The following is an 18633-nucleotide window of genomic DNA, read 5'->3' as shown; positions in this document are numbered from 1 at the left end:
CAGACATGAAAGCATGGAGGAAAAGTTTGCAACGCTAGACAGAACTGCCACAATGACTGGACTGAGTATTAAGAAGGGAAAGACCAAGATAGTGAGGATCAACCAGTCCAACTACAACACCATCACAGTGGAGAGGATGACCTAGAACATGGTTTCCCATACTGGGGTGTGTGAAGAAATTCCAGGGGGGGGCGTGAGGTGACCTAGCCCCCTCTCCCCTGTCATTCCCTCCACCCAAAGAAAAAGCCAGCCTTTGCTTCTGGCTCTCAGCCCCGACCATTTTACATGGTCAACCTGGCACAGATGCCATAAAAAGCAGGCAGCCGGCAAAGACCCCCATGGAGCTAGCTGCCTTCTGCAACGAGAGTGTGTGTAGATTGGGGAGGGGAGGGGAAGGGAAAGAGGAGAAGGATGGCGTTAGAGAGCGGCTGGGGGTGCGTGGCTTGTGGGAGGGGGATGGAGTGAGTGGGGGACTGGAGGTGCCTGTCTTGTGGGATCAGGGGGCTTGGAAAGGGGGGCTCACAGGGCTTAGGCAGCCAGCTTGCAGGGCTTATGGGGCTTGGCTGGCTGGCACAGGCATTGCAGAGCTTGGTCAGCTCAGGCTGGTGTGTAGGTGGCTGGCCCCAGCAGTGCGGGTGTCTCTGGCAGCACAGGGCTCAGGCACAGGCGGCTCTATTGGCTGGCACAGGGCTCAGGCAGCTGGCCATCTGGGGCTTCACCAGGCGCCGCAAAGGGCCAAGAAAAAACTATTTGTACTTATTTTTAATTTCAAATAACATATTTATATCAAGTTTTTGCATTTATTTTAAACTATGAATTACATGTTTTGTTAAGAGGGGGAGTTGGATGATGGTAAGGAAGAGGTGTGGGGGTGTGAGGGTGTTTCAGATATCAAAAAGTGGGGGCATGGTGCCAGAAAGTTTGGGAGACAATGACCTAGAAGATGTGGAGCCGTTCACCTACTTGGGGGTGTTATATGTAGAGATGGAGCAACAGATAAGGCTATCAGTGCCAGAGTAGGAAAAGCAACAGCTGCATTCAAGACTCTCCATCCTACATGGAGTACATAAATAATGTCTGTACGGACAAAACTGTGGATCTTCAACTCAAATATGAAGAGTGTGCTGTTTTATGTATGCCAGACTGGGTGTACTTAACAAGTCTTCAAATCACAAGTTACAGACATTCATAAACAGATTCCCAAGGTTATCCTTCACATCAAATGGCAAGACTTGGTCACAATTGAGGAGCTTTGGAACACAGCAAGACAAGAAGCAATCGACATTGAATTCAAGAGAAGAAAGTGGTGATGTTTAGGCCACGCTCTCAGAAAACCGTCATCCAGCATAGTCTGTCAAGCTCTCTCATGGAACCTACAGGGAGAATGCAAAAGAGAAAGACCTCAGGCAATGTGGAGAAGGTCTCCTGAGACTGAAGGACAACAACTGGGGTGCTCCTGGATCCAGCTAGGCATTTTGTCCCAAGACACAGTGAAGTAAAGGAGACTTGTAGGTGACCTATCCCCCACTCGGAATACAGGGGATAAGGTTTAGTAGATGTTGAATTGCCAGTCATGATCTTGGGAGTCCCAGCCTATCCTTGCTCCCATGGCTCATTAAGCCATACATCTGCAGCTTGGAGAGTAGTAAGTACTGGATGAACCATAGATAAAAAAATAAGTAAAATAAAACCATAGGTTGGGGAAATGCAGAATGGTGGTGGAATGTGCTTTTGGATGTTTAGAAGGTTGCTGGTTTTGTTTGTTTACTAGATTAAACCTCAGTGAAAGTACTGTGCTCTTTGTTGCAGCCTGCCGGGTGCCCTATAATATCAATATTGAACAGCTAGATACCAGGATAATAAGAAGAGCACATCGAGGAGCTCGATGATCTTCGTGAGGCTTTGAAAATGAGTTTTAACACTGTTCCATACTATGACACTTACCTGTATTGTTCTTTTCCAAATTGTCCCCTCCATTTAATTTTCTCCCTTCCAGGCTCCACTGCTACCAGCCACTGTTTGTTGAATGAATAAAGAGGTTTTTCTGTTCACTCCATTAAGGTTTATTAATCACAGAAACACAGAGAGACAACAAAGAAATGTGAGATAACCTGGGACAAAAAATTGGTAACACTGTGTAGGGAGAAACAAGGAAACCTTGTTTACAAATACAAATGTAACAGTCAAAGAAATTGGAATGGGTGCCCTCTGGTCCTTATACCTTCCTCTGGTGTTGCATGCCTTGGACCCAGGGGTTTAAGCTGCCCTATATCTCCTCCCAGAAGTTTACGCCTACAGTGAGCCCTCCATGACTCCTGTTTAAAGTGTCTGTGGGAGGCATACCTTACACATAAGTGTAAAATTTGTAAAGCTTTCCACCTGAGAACTCATAGGGCTAGAGACTACAGACTGAAACAAATCCTCTTAGAGTCCTTTCTGAACCTTCAACCAGTGCAGCCTGTTCCAGAGCTGAAGCAGGCCTCGATGCACAGTGTGCCTCTGTTGCTGTGTGGCTCTGTATTCACCTAGGAAAAGGCCCCTTGCGAAGACCAAGCACTGCCTCTCAATGTCACCAAAGACAGCAGCATCAGTGGCATGGTACCAATTCTGCTCTCCAGTGCTGTGGAAGATCTGCAAGTGCTCTGAGTGGAGCAAATCACTGACTACCAAGGCTGCCCAGTTGAAAGGGGTGCATCCCATGCCAGGACACCCACCTTCAGTCAAGGAGGAAGTGGCTCTGTCGACTCCAGTCCCTCAGCTGGGATTGTCTGGTCTAGTGCTGCTGGATTCTTCTGTGGAGGATAGTCAGATGGGGATATAAATATGCCATCTACCCCCGAGATATACGAGGTTGCCAGAGACTTAACAGAACTAACATCCAGCCATGAGTGGGAGGGGGGTGGTTCAGAGGTGTATTTAAAGAGTGGGGTCCCAGTAAAAGGGAGGGCCAGAGCTGACAAGGTCTATTCAGTCAGGGTGGAAATGGCCCATTATCAGTAGTATAGATCAAGAGAGGAGAAAAAACAAGTCAGAGCTGTCAGAAGGGATGAGGACCATTGTCAGATTCTAATGTAGAGGTGTGAACTTCCGGCACAGAGAAGTTGTTTTTGGAAGGGGACAGCCACTCCCAGTCTCTGTTTAATCCTGGCTGATGGAGTCAAATTTGCAAATGAATTGCAGCTTAGAGATTTCTCTCTCCGTTTCATTTTTGAAATTTTTTTGTTGTAGGACTGCTACTTTTAAATCTGAGTGTCCAGGGAGATTGAAATGTTGTCCTACAGGCTTGTGTATATTGCCGTTCCTGATGTCTGATTTATGTCCATTTGTTCTCTTCCTCACACCATATGTGGTTCTGAGTTTCATGGATTGGCACCGGTGCAAGTAGCAAAATCTGTTGATATGGACAGCTTAGGCATGAGGATTCACTCTTCATTCTTGTCCCCAAATAAGGTGCTTGCAGGCCCCTCCATCTCCCTGCCCCCTAAGGATAATAGAGGCCATCAGTAAAGGAACTCCTGTGGAGGATGGCTAGTGGCCTGGTCTTGCAGGCAGAGGAAGTAGTGGAGGAGTTTGATCCTGTGGTAGAAATCCTGATCTTGGAGGTGCCTTCTAAGGTGGTGCTGCCCTTCATTAAAACAAGGTGGTTTCCCAGTTTCACCTGCTTCCCAGCATTATGCCCCAAACCTCATGCATCTCAAGGGGGATCAGTCCTTGCACACCTTATACCAGGGTTCTGCAACCTGCAGCTCTATAAGGACTTGTTTGTGGCTCCCAATCTATAATTGCAAAGTTAAAAAACAAAAACAAAAACAAAAAACCCCACCATTGATTATTTTCCATAAAGAGTGAATGTCTGAGAGGCCAAAAATGAACAGCTCATCTCTAAATGGCGAACTGTTTATGATCTTGAAACACTGGATAACTCCAGAGAGAGAAGGTTCAGGAGTGAAAGTCAGGAAGACAGTGATATAAACACACATGTAAAGTGTGAGGAAATAGAATATGTAAAAAGTTTGTGAACATTTTGCAGTAAACATGTATCACATTACAAATAATTTAACATCCTCTGTTCTTAAAATAGGGATTACAAAAAGTATGTTTTCTTTACAAGAGTCATCTTGTATTCAGATGCATTGCTACTGATTGATTTTTTTTTTCCAAATTGGAAAAAATGTTTTTTTCTTGCCATTTTGATTGCCTACCCCTGCTCTATATATTCTCGGGGCCCCAGATTTTTACCTAGAATGAATGACGCCTTTTAGCAAATGTATGAAGCTGTTCGTAGTGGTAGGATGAAAGGTCTGCCTGTTCTTTCTAAAAAATTTCCTCTTTGACTGCTACTTGTATAGGTACTTGTTATGACCGTCAAAATTCTGGTGGCCCCAGTATGTGCCCACTCCACTGAAGCACAGGGTTCTTCTGTGGTGTTCCTGGCTTGTGTTGCTATCCAGGAAAACTGGAGGGCAGCTACCTGCTCCTTGGTAAATACTTTCACAACTCACTATGCAGTTCATCTGCAGGCAAGAGATGATGCTGCCTTTGGCTGGGTGATATTACAGACAGCTGATAGATGAACTCCGAACCCTTCACCTGATAGCTGCTTGTGAGTCATCTAATTGGTATCGACATGACCAAGCACTCGAAGAAGAAAAAAAAAACAGTTTTTCACTTTTTTCTAATTGTTGTTCTTCAAATGCTTTCTCATATCTTTTCGAGTTAGGTGCCCGTGCATGGCTGTTGGAAAGATTTTCCCTTAGTAACAACCAGTCGGGTCATCTGTGGAATCCTCTCGAGTAGCTCAGCGATGGAGCCTATATATGACCCTGCCAACCTGACTCCCCTCCAGTTTCTTCTTGGCAGGCACTCAGACAGTATGGAAGGCAGGCTGGCTTCGTATAGATATTAGCGATACATCTAGAAGAACTACAGTTATAACAGAGTAACCGTTTTTCTTCTTTGAGTGCTTGTTCATATCTATTTGAATTAGGTGCCTCACAATTCCTGAGGAGGGGTTGGAGTCAATGCGTAGTTGACTCAGGGACAGTGGCGCTGAAGACTTTGTCCCATCTAGATTGCTGCAAAATAGCACAGTGAGACAAGAAAATGTGTACAGAGGATCATGTTGAAGAACAACAGTTATAAAAGGAACTGCTTTTTCTTTGAGATGTGCAGCTCATGTCCATTGCAAGACCCACCTACCTTTCTGTTGGAGTAGTTCCAGGAAGAAGGAACTGAGTGTGGGGGGCAGGTTGGATGTGTTATATATGCTCTATTATCTTGGCACCACTTGCTGTTTGAGCTTTCTGACAGCTGTGCATATGGTGCATGCACACCACCTAATTGGAATGGACATGAGCAATACATCTTAAAGGACAATAGTTAAAAAGGTAACTCTTTGTCCCATATACTGCAGTGCTGTGTGCTGAAATGATACCAGCATATTTAATAATAGAGCAGTGTGGGAAAGTGTCCCACCTTGGTGGACAACAAAAGCAGGTCATCCCAGAAACCTTTTGGACGGGATTTCAGAGTACTTCCACGAAAGCTTCCAAGAGATCTAAGTACAGGATTCCAATCCATGCCTGTTCATATGAACAGCATCCTCTGCTTAGCGAGAATGAACACTATAGTGCAAAGAGTAATGGAGTTCCTTCAGGGAACCACAGTCTGCGCTCGTTAATGAGGTGGCTGTTACAGAGGTGCACCACTCACCCTCCCCCATTCTGTCTTACTACCATTGGGATAATGTGAGTGGTTATCGCTCTTGTTACAGGGCACTGAGGTATTACCAGTGAGCTTGCTCCCAGTATTGTGCAGCATAGAGAGATCACTCATCCAGAGTGGTTAGTCAATTTCCAGAAGCCCTTAGATCACCACACTCTTCTTGGGCTAATAGATATTATGGCAGTAGAAGTGCTTTTTCGTCACAACACTCATCCACGCATCATCATCATCATTAGCCACATGAGCCTTATCACTCTAGACCTCGATCACATTGATCACCCTTTCATTATAGGAGTCCCATTAGGGATCATTCAAAAGCACCCTCTGCTGTGCCCCAGCCCCAGCCACCTCCTATCTTGTCTGTCTCCTCACACATTGGAAAGGCATAAAAATGTATGATACCCATCTGCCAGATGATTTCGAGTCACATATGCCTCCAGACTCAAAAACAGCTCAATCTGTGCTGCCTCACAGAGAAGCAGTCTCACCCATGCACTATTCTTCTCTTGATGACCTGAAACAATTCCAAGAGCAACTTAAAAGTGTGGCAGTCAGCCAGGAGATCACCTTAACAGAAATACCAGAGAAGCAACATAAGCTTCTGAAAAGTTTACAACCACCTGCCATGGCAAGGGTGGCTCTACCATTTGACGAAGCTACAGTGGAGGCAGCAGATGAAGTCTGGCAAAACCCCCATGCAAAAAACAGTCTGATAGAAAATATTTTGTCCTAGTAAAAGGCATGGATTTTCTATTTTTAAACCCACAACCCAATTCTCTAGTGGTAGATGCTGCCAATGAGAGAGCAAAGCCATCGCAACACAAGAATACCTTCTCTGATAAGGAACATGAATGCCTGGAGCTGTTTGGTAGAAAGGTGTATTCATCTTCTACACTTCAGTTGCACATAGCTAAGTACTCAGCACTTTTGTTAATCATAACTTTGACAGTTACTCAAAGGTTTCTCAATTAATTCCTCATCTTCCTGAAGAAAAGACATCTATTCCCAAATTTATAGCTCAGGAAGCCTACGTTGCATCAAAAACAGCGCTGCAGATGGCACGAGACTCAGTTGATAGGGCAGCCATAGGCCATAGCCAGAGCCATTGTTAGGAGAAGATACTCATGGCTGTGGGCAGCAGATGTCCCAAAAGAGCTCCAGGCTAAAGTTGAAGACTTACCATTTAACAAGATCAAGCTGTTTGCGACAAATACAGGTGAGATCATACATAAGAACATAAGAATGGCCATACTGGGTCAGACCAAAGGTCCATCAAGCCCAGCATCCCATCTGCCGACGGTGGCCAATGCCAGGTGCCCCAGAGAAGGAGAACAGAAGACAAGTGATTTATCTCCTGCCATCCATCTCCTGCCCTTGTTATGAAGGCTAGGGCACCATACTTTATCCCTGGCTAATAGCCATTTATGGACCTGACCTGCAAAAATTTATCAAGCTCTTTTTTAAACCCTAATAGAGTCCTGGCCTTCACAGCCTCCTCGGGCAAGGAGTTCCACAGGTTGACTGTGCGCTGTGTGAAGAAAAATTTCCTTTTATTAGTTTTGAACCTACTACCCATCAATTTCATTTGGTGTCCCCTAGTTCTTGTATTATGGGAAAAGGTAAATAATTTTTCTATATTCACTTTCTCCACACCATTCATGATTTTATATACCTCTATCATATCGCCCCTCAATCGCCTCTTTTCCAAACTGAAAAGTCCCAGTCTCTCTAGCCTCTCCCCATATGGGACCCTTTCCAAGCCCCTAATCATCTTAGTCGCCCTTTTCTGAACCTTTTCTAATGCCAATATATCTTTTTTGAGGTGAGGAGACCACATCTGCACGCAGTACTCGAGATGTGGGCGTACCATAGTTTTATATAGGGGAAGTATGATATCTTTTGTCTTATTATCGATCCCTTTTTTAATAATTCCTAACATCCTATTTGCCTTACTAACTGCCGCTGCACACTGCGTGGATGTCTTCAGAGAACTATCCACTATAACTCCAAGATCCCTTTCCTGATCTGTCGTAGCTAAATTTGACCCCATCATGTAGTACGTGTAATTTGGGTTATTTTTTCCAACATGCATTACCTTACACTTACCCACATTAAATTTCATTTGCCATTTTGCTGCCCAATCACTCAGTTTGCTGAGATCTTTTTGTAGTTCTTCACAATCCCTTTTGCTTTTGACTGTCCTGAACAACTTGGTGTCATCTGCAAACTTTGCCACCTCACTGCTTACCTCATTTTCTAGATCATTGATGAACAAGTTGAACAGGATCGGTCCCAGGACTGAGCCCTGGGGAACACCACTAGTTACCCCCCTCCATTGTGAAAATTTACCATTTATTCCAACCCTTTGTTTTCTGTCTTTTAACCAATTCCCGATCCATGAAAGGACCTTTCCTCCTATCCCATGACCACCTAATTTACATAAAAGCCTTTGGTGTGGGACCGTGTCAAAGGCTTTCTGGAAATCTAGGTATATTATGTCCACTGGGTGCCCCTTGTCCGCATGTTTATTAACCCCTTCAAAGAATTCTAATAGATTAGACAGACACGACTTCCCTCTGCAGAAACCATGCTGACTTTTGCCCAACAATTCGTGCTCTTCTATGTGCCTTGCAATTTTACTCTTTACTAGTGTTTCTACTAATTTACCTGGTACTGATGTTAAACTTATCGGTCTATAATTGCCAGGATCTCCTCTAGAGCCTTTTTTAAATATTGGTGTTATATTGGCCGTCTTCCAGTCATTTGGTACCAAAGTGGATTTAAAGGATAGGTTACAAACCACTGTTAATAACTCCGCAATTTCACATTTGAGTTCTTTCAGAACCCTTGGGTGAATGCCATCTGGTCCTGGAGACTTGTTACTATTCAGCTTATCAATTAATTCCAAAACCTCCTCTAATGTCACTTCAATCTGAGTGAGTTCCTCAGATTTGTCGCCTAAAAAGGCTGGCTCAGATTTAGGAACCTCTGTAACATCTTCAGCCGTGAAGACTGAAGCAAAGAAATCATTTAATCGCTCCGCAATGGCACTGTCTTCCTTGATCGCTCCTTTTATATCTTTATCATCCAAGGGCCCCACTGCTTTTTTAGCAGGCTTCCTGCTTCTAATGTATTTAAAAAACATTTTACTATTGTTTTTTGAATTTTTGGCTAGCTGTTCCTCAAACTCTTTTTTGGCTTTTCTTACTACATTATGACAGTTAATTTGGGAGTGTTTCTGTTCCTTTCTATTTTCCTCACTAGGATTTGACTTCCACTTTTTAAAAGCTGCCCTTTTCTCTCTCACTGCCTTTTTAACATGGCTGTTTAGCCATGGTGGTTCTTTGTTAGGTCTCTTACTGTGTTTTTTTATTTGGGGTATACATTTAAGTTGGGCCTCTAGTATGGTGTCTTTAAACAGTTTCCATGCAGCTTCCAGGGATTTTAGTTTAATTACTCTACCTTTTAGTTTCTGTTTAACTAGCTTCCTCATTTTAGTGTAATTCCCCTTTTTGAAATTAAATGCCAGAGTGTTTGACCGCTGCGGTGTTCTTCCCAACACAGGAATATTAAAAGTTATTATATTGTGGTCACTATTTCCAAGCGGTCCAGTAACAGTTACCTCTTGGACCAGATCCTGCGTTCCAGTCAAGACTAGATCGAGAATCGACTCTCCCCTTGTGGGTTCCTGTACTAGCTGCTCCAAGAAGCAGTCATTTAAGGCATCAAGAAATTTAATCTCTGAATCCCGTCCTGAGGTGACATGCACCCAATCAATATGGGGATAATTGAAATCTCCTATTATTACTGTGTTTTTTATTTTGATAGCCTCTCTAATCTCCCTTAACATTTCAGCATCACTATCACTGTCCTGGTTAGGTGGTCGGTAATATATTCCTAATGCCATATTCATATTAGAGGAATGAATTGTTATCCATAATGATTCTATGGAACATTTTGATTCCTTTAGGATTTTTACTTCATTTGATTCTATATTATCCTTCACATATAGTACCACTCCGCCACCCGCACGACCTGTTCTGTCTTTCCGATATAATTTATATCCCGGTATGATAGTGTCCCACTGATTGTCCTCATTCCACCATGTTTCTGAGATGCCTATTATGTCAACTTCCTCCTTTGATATGAGGTACTCCAGTTCACCCATCTTATTAGACAGACTCCTAGCATTAGTGTAAAAGCATGTTAGAAAACTACCACTATTTATATGTCCGCCTTTCACAGACGTGGTGGATTTTTTTATGCACGATTGTTTCACATCTGATCTTGCCCATATATTATTTCCCACGTTCCCTATCTGACTAACTTCTAGGGAATCCCTGTCTATGGAGCCTCGTGTAAGAGAAGTCTCCGTCTGATCCAGGTGCTCCCCCGCATCAATCGGCTTTCCCCCACCTCTTAGTTTAAAAACTGCTCTATGTCCTTTTTAATGTTTAATGCCAGTAGTCTGGATCCACCTTGATTTAGGTGGAGCCCATCCTTCCTGTATAGGCTCCCCCTACCCCAAAAGTGTCCCCAGTTCCTAATAAATCTAAACCCCTCTTCCCTACACCATCGTCTCGTCCACGCATTGAGACTCTGAAGTTCTGCCTGTCTATCTGGCCCTGCGCGTGGAACTGGAAGCATTTCAGAGAATGCCACCAAAGATGTTCTGGATTTCAGTCTCTTTCCTAGTAACCTAAATTTGGCCTCCAGAACATCTCTTCTACCCTTCCCTATGTCATTGGTACCAACATGTACCACGACGACCGGCTCCTCCCCAGCACTGCCCATAAGTCTGTCTAGATGCCTCGAGAGATCCGCAACCTTCGCACCAGGCAGGCAAGTCACCATACGGTTCTCCCGGTCATCACAAACCCAACTATCTATATTTCTAATGATCGAATCCCCCACTACTAAAACCTGCTTCTTCCTAACAGCTGGCGCTCCCTCCCCCGGAGAAGTATCCTCGGCACGAGAGGATACAACATTACCCTCTGGAAGGAGGGTCCCAACTACGGGATGGTTTCCCTCTGCTCCCCTTGACTGCTCTCCTTCCCTGAGCCTTTCATCCTCCGTAACAGCCTCAGGACTGTCAGATTGGAGGTGGGACAGCCCTACTATGTCCCGGAAAGTCTCATCCACAAACACCTCTGCCTTCCTTAGCTCCTCCAGTTCAGCCACCCTGGCCTCCAAAGCACGCACTCGGTCTCTGAGGGCCAGGAGCTCCTTGCATCGAGCGCACACATACGCCACCCGCCCACAGGGTAGGTAGTCATACATACTGCACTCGACACAATAAACAGGATAGCCCCCACTCTGCTGCTGGGCTTCTGCCTCCATTTCCTACTCTAGTTATATATGAGGGTTAATTAAATGTTTCAGATAGAGGTTGTTATAAAGGATTTAGTTTAAGGGCAACAGAAGTAAGTCACTGGCTCCCTCTAAACTCCCCCCTCTCCAAACTCCCTCCTGTTAGCACGCACCCTGTTTGCCAGCACCCGGTCGCAAAGCTCCCTGGTCGCTTACTAGCAGGGTTTAAGTGCTCAGCCTCCCTGATAGCTCCTCCCTCTGCCTACAGCTCAGCCAATCAGCACACGGTGTTTCAATTCAAACCTAATCAGCTTCCAACTGCCTGCCTGCCTGAGCACACGGCCTTTCAAACAAACAAACAAACACTCAGCTCAGCACTCCAAACAAACAAACTCCAAACTCCAAACAAACACACAAGCCCAAAACCTCCAAATATAAGCAGCCACTTACCCCAAGGTGCTTTAGTTTGCTCCTTCCTTCTCCTCCTCCAGGAGAGCCTCTCCAAACTCCCTCCTGTTAGCACGCACCCTGTTTGCCAGCACCCGGTCGCAAAGCTCGACATTTCAACAAAAATATACAATCCATTTTGCGCACTTTGGGAATATACATGCCTCTGTTTCGTAAAAGGAGGCACGCCCCATATCACAGGTACAAGGATCACTCACAAGAGCACCCTATAGATTGTTCTGATACAGTGCTAATAGACCACAAAATCAAAGACACAAAGCCCCAAGTAAACGCTCAGCGCCACCAGTTGCCTCGAAACAGCAGCTTTGAAGTTGGGGGCTTGGCGGACCTCCCAGATTCTCCAGTGCACAGCTCTCCACCACTGCCTCCATCCCTTTTACCACTAGCGGATGCTAATAACCATTGGACATATGGGTTTTAGACATCATTGCTCAGGGATGTACTATCCCTCTACTCTATATCACTCCAACATTCCACCCTTACCAATCCCTCTTCAGGTACCCTTCCTATGAGAACTTACTATGGCTCAAAGTACAGCACCTTCTACAAATTGGAACCATAGAAGAAATTCTGAAACAACATCAGGGGAAAGGATTTTATTCTAAAAACATCCAAATAGAAAAGAAAACAGGGTTGGAAACCCCATCCTGGATCTACAGCAGGTTGAACAAATACATTAGCAAACAACACTTGAAGATGATCACACTATCTTCTGTAATCCCGGCAGTGGATGATGGTGACTGGTTCACAGCCCTTGACCTTCAAGATGCTTATTTCCATGTCACCATTCACCCTGCTCACAGGCACTTCTTGTGCTTCACCCTTGGAGCATAACACAATCAATACAGAGTCTTTCCTTCGGCCTTTTAACACCTCCAGGTTATTTACCAAAGTCCTTGCACCAGTGACTGTGTACCTTCGATGGGAAGTATTATTATGTTCCTGTATCTCAATGATTGTCTCCTTTGAGGCCCTTCAAAAGACTCCACAAGAGCCATGGTACAATCCACAAGACAGCTCGTACAATCCCCAGGTTTCCTCATCAACATTGCCAAATCAACCCTGGAACCTACCACATATATTGACTTCATAGGTGCTCGATTTGACTCCACAATCACTTGTGCTTATCTCCCTACGCAATGCTACCAGGCCATAAAGAGCCTTATATCACAACTTATAAGTCCTACGGTTCGTATTCTTACATGCGTTCACCTCCTTGGCCTCATGGTGGCTACTACTTAGTGTCTCCAATGCTCGGTTTCATTTTCACTCCCTTCAGCATTGGTTGATGTCAGTATATACCCCGCCAGACATCACATACACAGATGGGTGTTGGTATCTTGAAAGGTAATCAAGACCTTATGCTGGTGGAACCAAGAATGAAGCACTCTAGTCGGGGTCCATTTCACCAGACGCTGTATCAGCCTTCTTGAGCTACTTGCTGCCTTCAATGCTTGCAAGCACTTTCTGCTGCACATTCAAAACAAGACTGTCCATATCCTCATGGACAGAACCACAACAATGTTTTATATCAATCGTTAGGGAGGGGCCCAGTCAGAATCACTTTGTACAGAGGGCATAAAACTGCGGAACTAGTGTATTGGGCACAACACTGTCCTCATGGCATCATACCTGCTGGGCATGAACAATACACTTGCAGGCTCCTTCAGTCATCATTTCTCCCTAGACCACGAAAGGGAGCTCCACCATGAAGTGACCCAAAACCATATTGAGCTCTGGGGTCAGCCAGCTGTAGATTTCTTCTAACACCAGAGAACTCCAAATGCAGCCAGTATTGTTTGAGAGCAGGCATGGGCCACAAATCGCTGGGGATGTCTTTCTCCTCTCTTGGAATATTCACCTCCAGTATGCTTTCTCACCCATTCCTCTGATCACCAGAGTCCTCAGGAAAACCCAGACAGAGGGAGCACAAATCATCTTCATTGCTCCAGCATGGCACAGGCAAATCTGGTTTCCCTTACTTTCTCATCTGTCTCTTCATACTCCTTACCTGCTTCCCAGCTGTCTGGCCCAAGTCTTTCAACATGGGGGTGCCATGCATCACCCCAGACTGCATACCCTACATCTGGTGCCCTGGTTTCTGTTTGGCTCCCAGAAGATGCACACTACTCTCAGCAGATGAGAGGTGTGCTATTACAAAGCAGACAAGAAATAACGTGTAAAAATTACCTCTCCAAGTGGAACTGCTTTTCTCCTGGTGCTCCAAAAAGGGTGTTCAACCCACAAAAGATCCACTGCACAGGATCCTTGAGTACATTCTTTACCTAAAAGATACCTATCACTGTTTTCACTACAAATTCATCTTTTGGCGATTATAGCTTTCCATCCAACAGTAGACAGCTTCTCAGTATTCACCCATCCAGTTGTAAAGAGATTCTGGAAAAGCCTACAAAATATTATGCCTCCATGCAAACCTATATCTTCAGCTTGGGATTTGGAACTTGTCCTTCATACCTTGATGGGTCCAGCATTCATGTCAATGTCCACATGTTCACTAGCTATGTTAACAATGAAAACCCTGTTTTAGTGGCTATAACATTAACTCTAAGAGTGAGCAAGATCACTGCTTTAACTGGCTCTCCACCATACACGATTTTGCACAAACACAAAGTAGTCCTGCAACCCCATCCCTCTTTTCTACCAAAAGTATGCTCTCAATTCCACATCAACAGATCTATAATCCTTCCTACCTTTTACCCTAAGCCTCCTGCTTCTCATACGGAAGGCAAACTGTGCACACACTAGATGACAACAGGACCATATCCTTCTATATGTATTGGACATGGTTGTTTCGAAAGTCTCAAAGCCACATCTTATCTATTGCTGAAGGTTTGAGGGGATTGCCTCCTTCATAGAATCATAGAACAACAGAACTGGAAGAGACCTAAAAAAGCCATCAATTCCAGCCCCCTGCTCTAAGCAGGATCAAACCCATCAGATCAGCCCCTCCAGGGCTTTGTTGAGCCAAGACTTAAATACCTCCAAGGATGGAGACTCCACTACTTTCCTTGATAGACCATTCCAATGCTTCAGCATCCTCCTAGTGAAAAAGTTTTTCCTAATGTTCAACCTGGACCTTTTCAACCGCAACTTGAGACCATTGTTCCGTGTTTTGCCATCCATGACCACTGTGAACAGCCTCTCTCCAGCCTCTTTGCAGCCTCCCTTCAGTAAGTTGAAGGCTGTTATGAAGTCCCTCCTCAGTCTTCTCTTCTGCAGACTAAACAGTCCCAACTCCCTCAGTCTTTCTTCATAGGTCATATGCTCCAGCCCCCAAATTATTTTAGTCGCCCTCTGCTGGACCCTCTTCAGTGTATCCACATCCTTCCTATAATTGGGGGCCCAGAACTGGACACACTATTCCAGATGCGGCCTCACCAAAGCCAAATAAAGAGGAATAATCACTTCTCTGGATCTACTGGCAGCGCTCCTCTTGATGCAACCTAATATGCCATTAGCTTTCTTGGCTGCAATGGCAGACTGTTGACTCATGTCCAGCTTCTCATCCACTAAAACTCCCAGGTCCTTTTCTGCAAAACTACTATGAGCCAGTTGGACCCCAGCCTGTAACAATGCTTGAGATCCTTCTGGCCCAAGTGCAGCATTCTGCACTTGTGCTTATTGAACCTCATCAGATTTCTTGCAGCCCAGTCTTCCAATTTGTCTAAGTCAGTCTGGACCCTATCCCTACCCTCCAGCTTATCTATCTCTCCCCCTAGCTTAGTGTCATCTGCAAACTTGCTGAGGGTGCAATCCAATCCCTCATCCAGATCATTGATAAATATGTTGAACAGAACAGGACCCAGAACTGAACCTTGGGGCACTCCACTAGAAACCGACCACTATCCCGACATCGAGCTGTTGATCACTACCCTCTGGGCCCGACCTTCTAGCCAGCTTTCTATCCATCTTACCATCCATTTATCCAATCCACCTTCAAGTCCATTTATCCAAGTCCACCAATCCACATATCCCCATCCGCGCCCCGCCACACAGCTCCGGCCAGTACGTGAACAGGAAGGGCAACCATTCGGTGGTGCTGCAGGCCTTGGTGGACATGAGGGGCCAGTTCACCGACCTCTACGTGGGCTGGGCTGGCCGCACCCATGATGCCCAGGTCTTCCGGAACTCTGGCCTCTGCTGCCGCATACGGGCCGGCACCTTTGTCCCCCAGAGGGAGATCCCCATGGTGGAGGACGTCACCATGCTCCTCTGCATGGTGGTAGATGCGGCATACCCCCTGCAGCCGTGGCTCATGAGGCCCTACACGGGACATCTCAACCCCACCTGGGAGGCGTTTAATGAGCGCCTCATCCATGCCCACAATGTGGTGGAGTGGGCCTTTGGGCGCCTAAAGGGGTGGTGGAGGTGCCTTCTCACACGGCTGGAGGTCGGGGTCCCCAATATACCCCAGGTGGTGGGCGCCTGTTGCGTCCTCCACAACATTGTGGAGGGAAAGGGGGACGCCTATGTTCCCGGAGGTGGTCCTCCGGCTGGCGCTGTCTATGAGCAGCTGGGCGCCGCCCTCATCTGCCAAGCCCACCGGGATGGCCACCGCGTTTGGGCGGCCCTCAGGCAGGCCTTTGCTGATGGCCACCTGTGACCTGCCTGCACGCCCACATCCCATGCACATCCATCACCCACCATCCCTGCCTCCCCCACCAGCACTGCACCTGCACACCCACCAGCCACCGAGGAGCACAGCATGGAGTGGTGAATAATAAAGAAATGTTTATATAGCTGGGTGTTCGTAAATAATATGTATGGGGGAAACCTAACTTGGAAGGGGGAACCTAACTTGGAGGGGGGCGAGGTCTCATTCTGGGCCAGGGGTGGTGGGCTGCGAACCCCGTCGGCACCCAGAGCCCCTGTCCCCCCGGTTGTGGGGTCCCCGGTTTGGGGGGAGGGTGCCAGTAGCACCAGCATACATTGCCGGCAGGTGGGCCTGGTGGGGACAGAGGGGGCAGGCTCGGTGGGGGTGGAGGGGGCAGGGCCAGCAGAGGGAGACATCAGGGGGGCCAGGAGGTGGGCCACAGTGGCCGTGTGCTCCCGCACAGCGTGGCCAATGCCCTCAAGGGTGTCCACCAGTCTATCCCAGGCCACTCTCCACCACTCCATGTTGGCCTGGGCGAGCTGGAGGTGCTCCTCAGCCACCTCGGCCTGGCGCTGCGTGGCTGGGTCTTCCTTGGCCCAGCAGGGGGCCCTCCAGCCACGGCCCTGAGGGCGCGCTGCCTGGGGTGGAGTCTGGACACCTCCGATGGCTGTGGGCAGGCTCTCTGAGGCGAGAGATGGCATGGGGCTCTCCTGGCCCACGGATGGTGCGACTGTGTGGAGAGGAGGAGAGCATGTCAGTAGTATGCCCCGGACGGAGGTGACCCAGCTGTGGCCTACCCACCTGAGCCCACCCAATCGGGCCCCTGTCCCGCCCCTCCCCAAGGGACACTGACCCCTCCAGGGAGCTCTGACCGCCTGGCCCCTGGGACCGGGCCTCCCAGCCTGGGTGTTATTCAAGGGGTCTCTCCCACAGGTGGCCCTTCCCGGCCTGTGGTGTGCGGGCCTCAGGTGCCGTCCGGCACTGACCAGCCGTCACCCCTGTGCGGCATACAGTGCTGTCCACTGGGGGTGGGTGCTGGGCGTCGCAGGTGTGGCAACGCGGGGTGCCGCATCCCATGTGGGGGCTGGCCTGTGTGCAGCCTGGGACCACTGGTTCTGTGTGCGGGCACCTAGCCGTTGTGTCGCCCCCACCCTGTGGATTAGGTGTGCACCCCTCCCTGGACGTACCTGAGGGTCCGTCGGTGACGTTCGGAGATGTCTGGCACTCGGTCGCCTGAATGGTGGAGCGGGAGGGGATCACTATGGTCAGCTCCCCCTCCTCACTTGACCAGTCCGTGGTCCCCTTGCCTTTCTGGGTCCCTGATCTGGGCTGCTGCTCCTCGTCCTCCTCCTCCTCCTCATCCTCCGGCTGCAGCTCCTCCCTGGAGGTGTCCAGGAAAGCCATGGGGGGTGAACTCTCCTGGGGCCCCAGGATGCTCCGTAGCTCTCTGTAGAAGAGGCACATCGCTGGTCCTGCCCCAGAGCGTCCAGCCTGGTCCCTGGCCTGGGCATATCCCTGGCGCAGCTCTTTCACTTTGGAGCGTACCTGCTCCGCGGTACGCTCCAGGTGGCCCCTTGTGTGGAGGCCCATTGCCGGGCGGCCGAAGGCTGTGGCATTGCGCTGCTTCACGCCCATGTGGTGCAGTACCTCCTTGTCCTGCCAGAGGCCGAGGAGGTCCTGCAGCTCCCCCTCTGTCCAGGAGGGAGCCCTTTTTTTTTCTCTCCCTGGGAGCCCTTGCAGTGGCTCTGAGGGGGGGCTTTGGGGCTCACGGGGGGGCTGTCTGCTGGCCATGAGGGTGCTGGAGTGTCTGGCTGGAGTGCATGTAGAGGCTGCTCCTAGCATGCTCTCAGCTTCCTGCCACGGGTTTCCTGCGTGCGTGTGGCTTTAAGGCAGCCGAATGCAGGGACCACAGAGCCCCACTGCTGCAAGCTGGAGCAGCCCCATGCTCCAGCTGATCGGCACCATGGCGGACCTGTATTTCGAAAGAGTGGACTGTGGAGCATCCACTGTGTGCTCTTTTGATTTATTACTTTGAGAGGGAGTGATCTGCCTGATATGGGATCAGGGTTCAGATTTTGAAGTCTGCGCCCCCTTCTTCCGATTTTCTTTCAAAAGGCTGGTTTACATGTGTGGACGTTCCTCCTGCTTTTTTGAAAAAGGGCCATTTATTTTGCAGTTTTTTGCACGTGTAAATGCAGCTCAGGAGAGTGGTGAAGCATTGGAATGTGTTGCCTGAGGTCCCTTCTAGCCCTGTGATTCTGCGATTCAGTGGTAACAGATGGCAGAACAAGGAGCAGAACAGATGGCCTGAAGTTACAGAGGGAGAGTTGCAGTTTGGATATTAGGAAAAACTATTTCCCCAGGGGGGTGGTGAAGCACTGGAATGCGTTACCAAGAAAGAAGGTGGAATCCCTAGAGGTTTTTAAGGTTTTTTAATCCCTAGAATCTAAGTCCCTAGAGGTTTTTAAGTCCCGGCTTGATATAGTCATGGCTGGGATGATTTAGTTGGGGTT

General features: G+C 47.7%; 1 protein-coding gene across 16 annotated transcripts in view; it reads left to right on the top strand.

The window, feature by feature from the left end:
• Positions 1 to 18633, top strand: part of EIF4G3 (eukaryotic translation initiation factor 4 gamma 3) — a 505170-nt gene that overhangs the window by 183788 nt on the left and 302749 nt on the right. The window lies entirely within an intron of this gene.

Source organism: Carettochelys insculpta, chromosome 23, assembly GCF_033958435.1.
Source record: "Carettochelys insculpta isolate YL-2023 chromosome 23, ASM3395843v1, whole genome shotgun sequence".
Taxonomy (NCBI): domain Eukaryota; kingdom Metazoa; phylum Chordata; order Testudines; family Carettochelyidae; genus Carettochelys; species Carettochelys insculpta.
The sequence above is the reverse complement of the archived record's forward strand: the minus strand, read 5'-3'. Positions and strand labels throughout refer to the sequence as shown.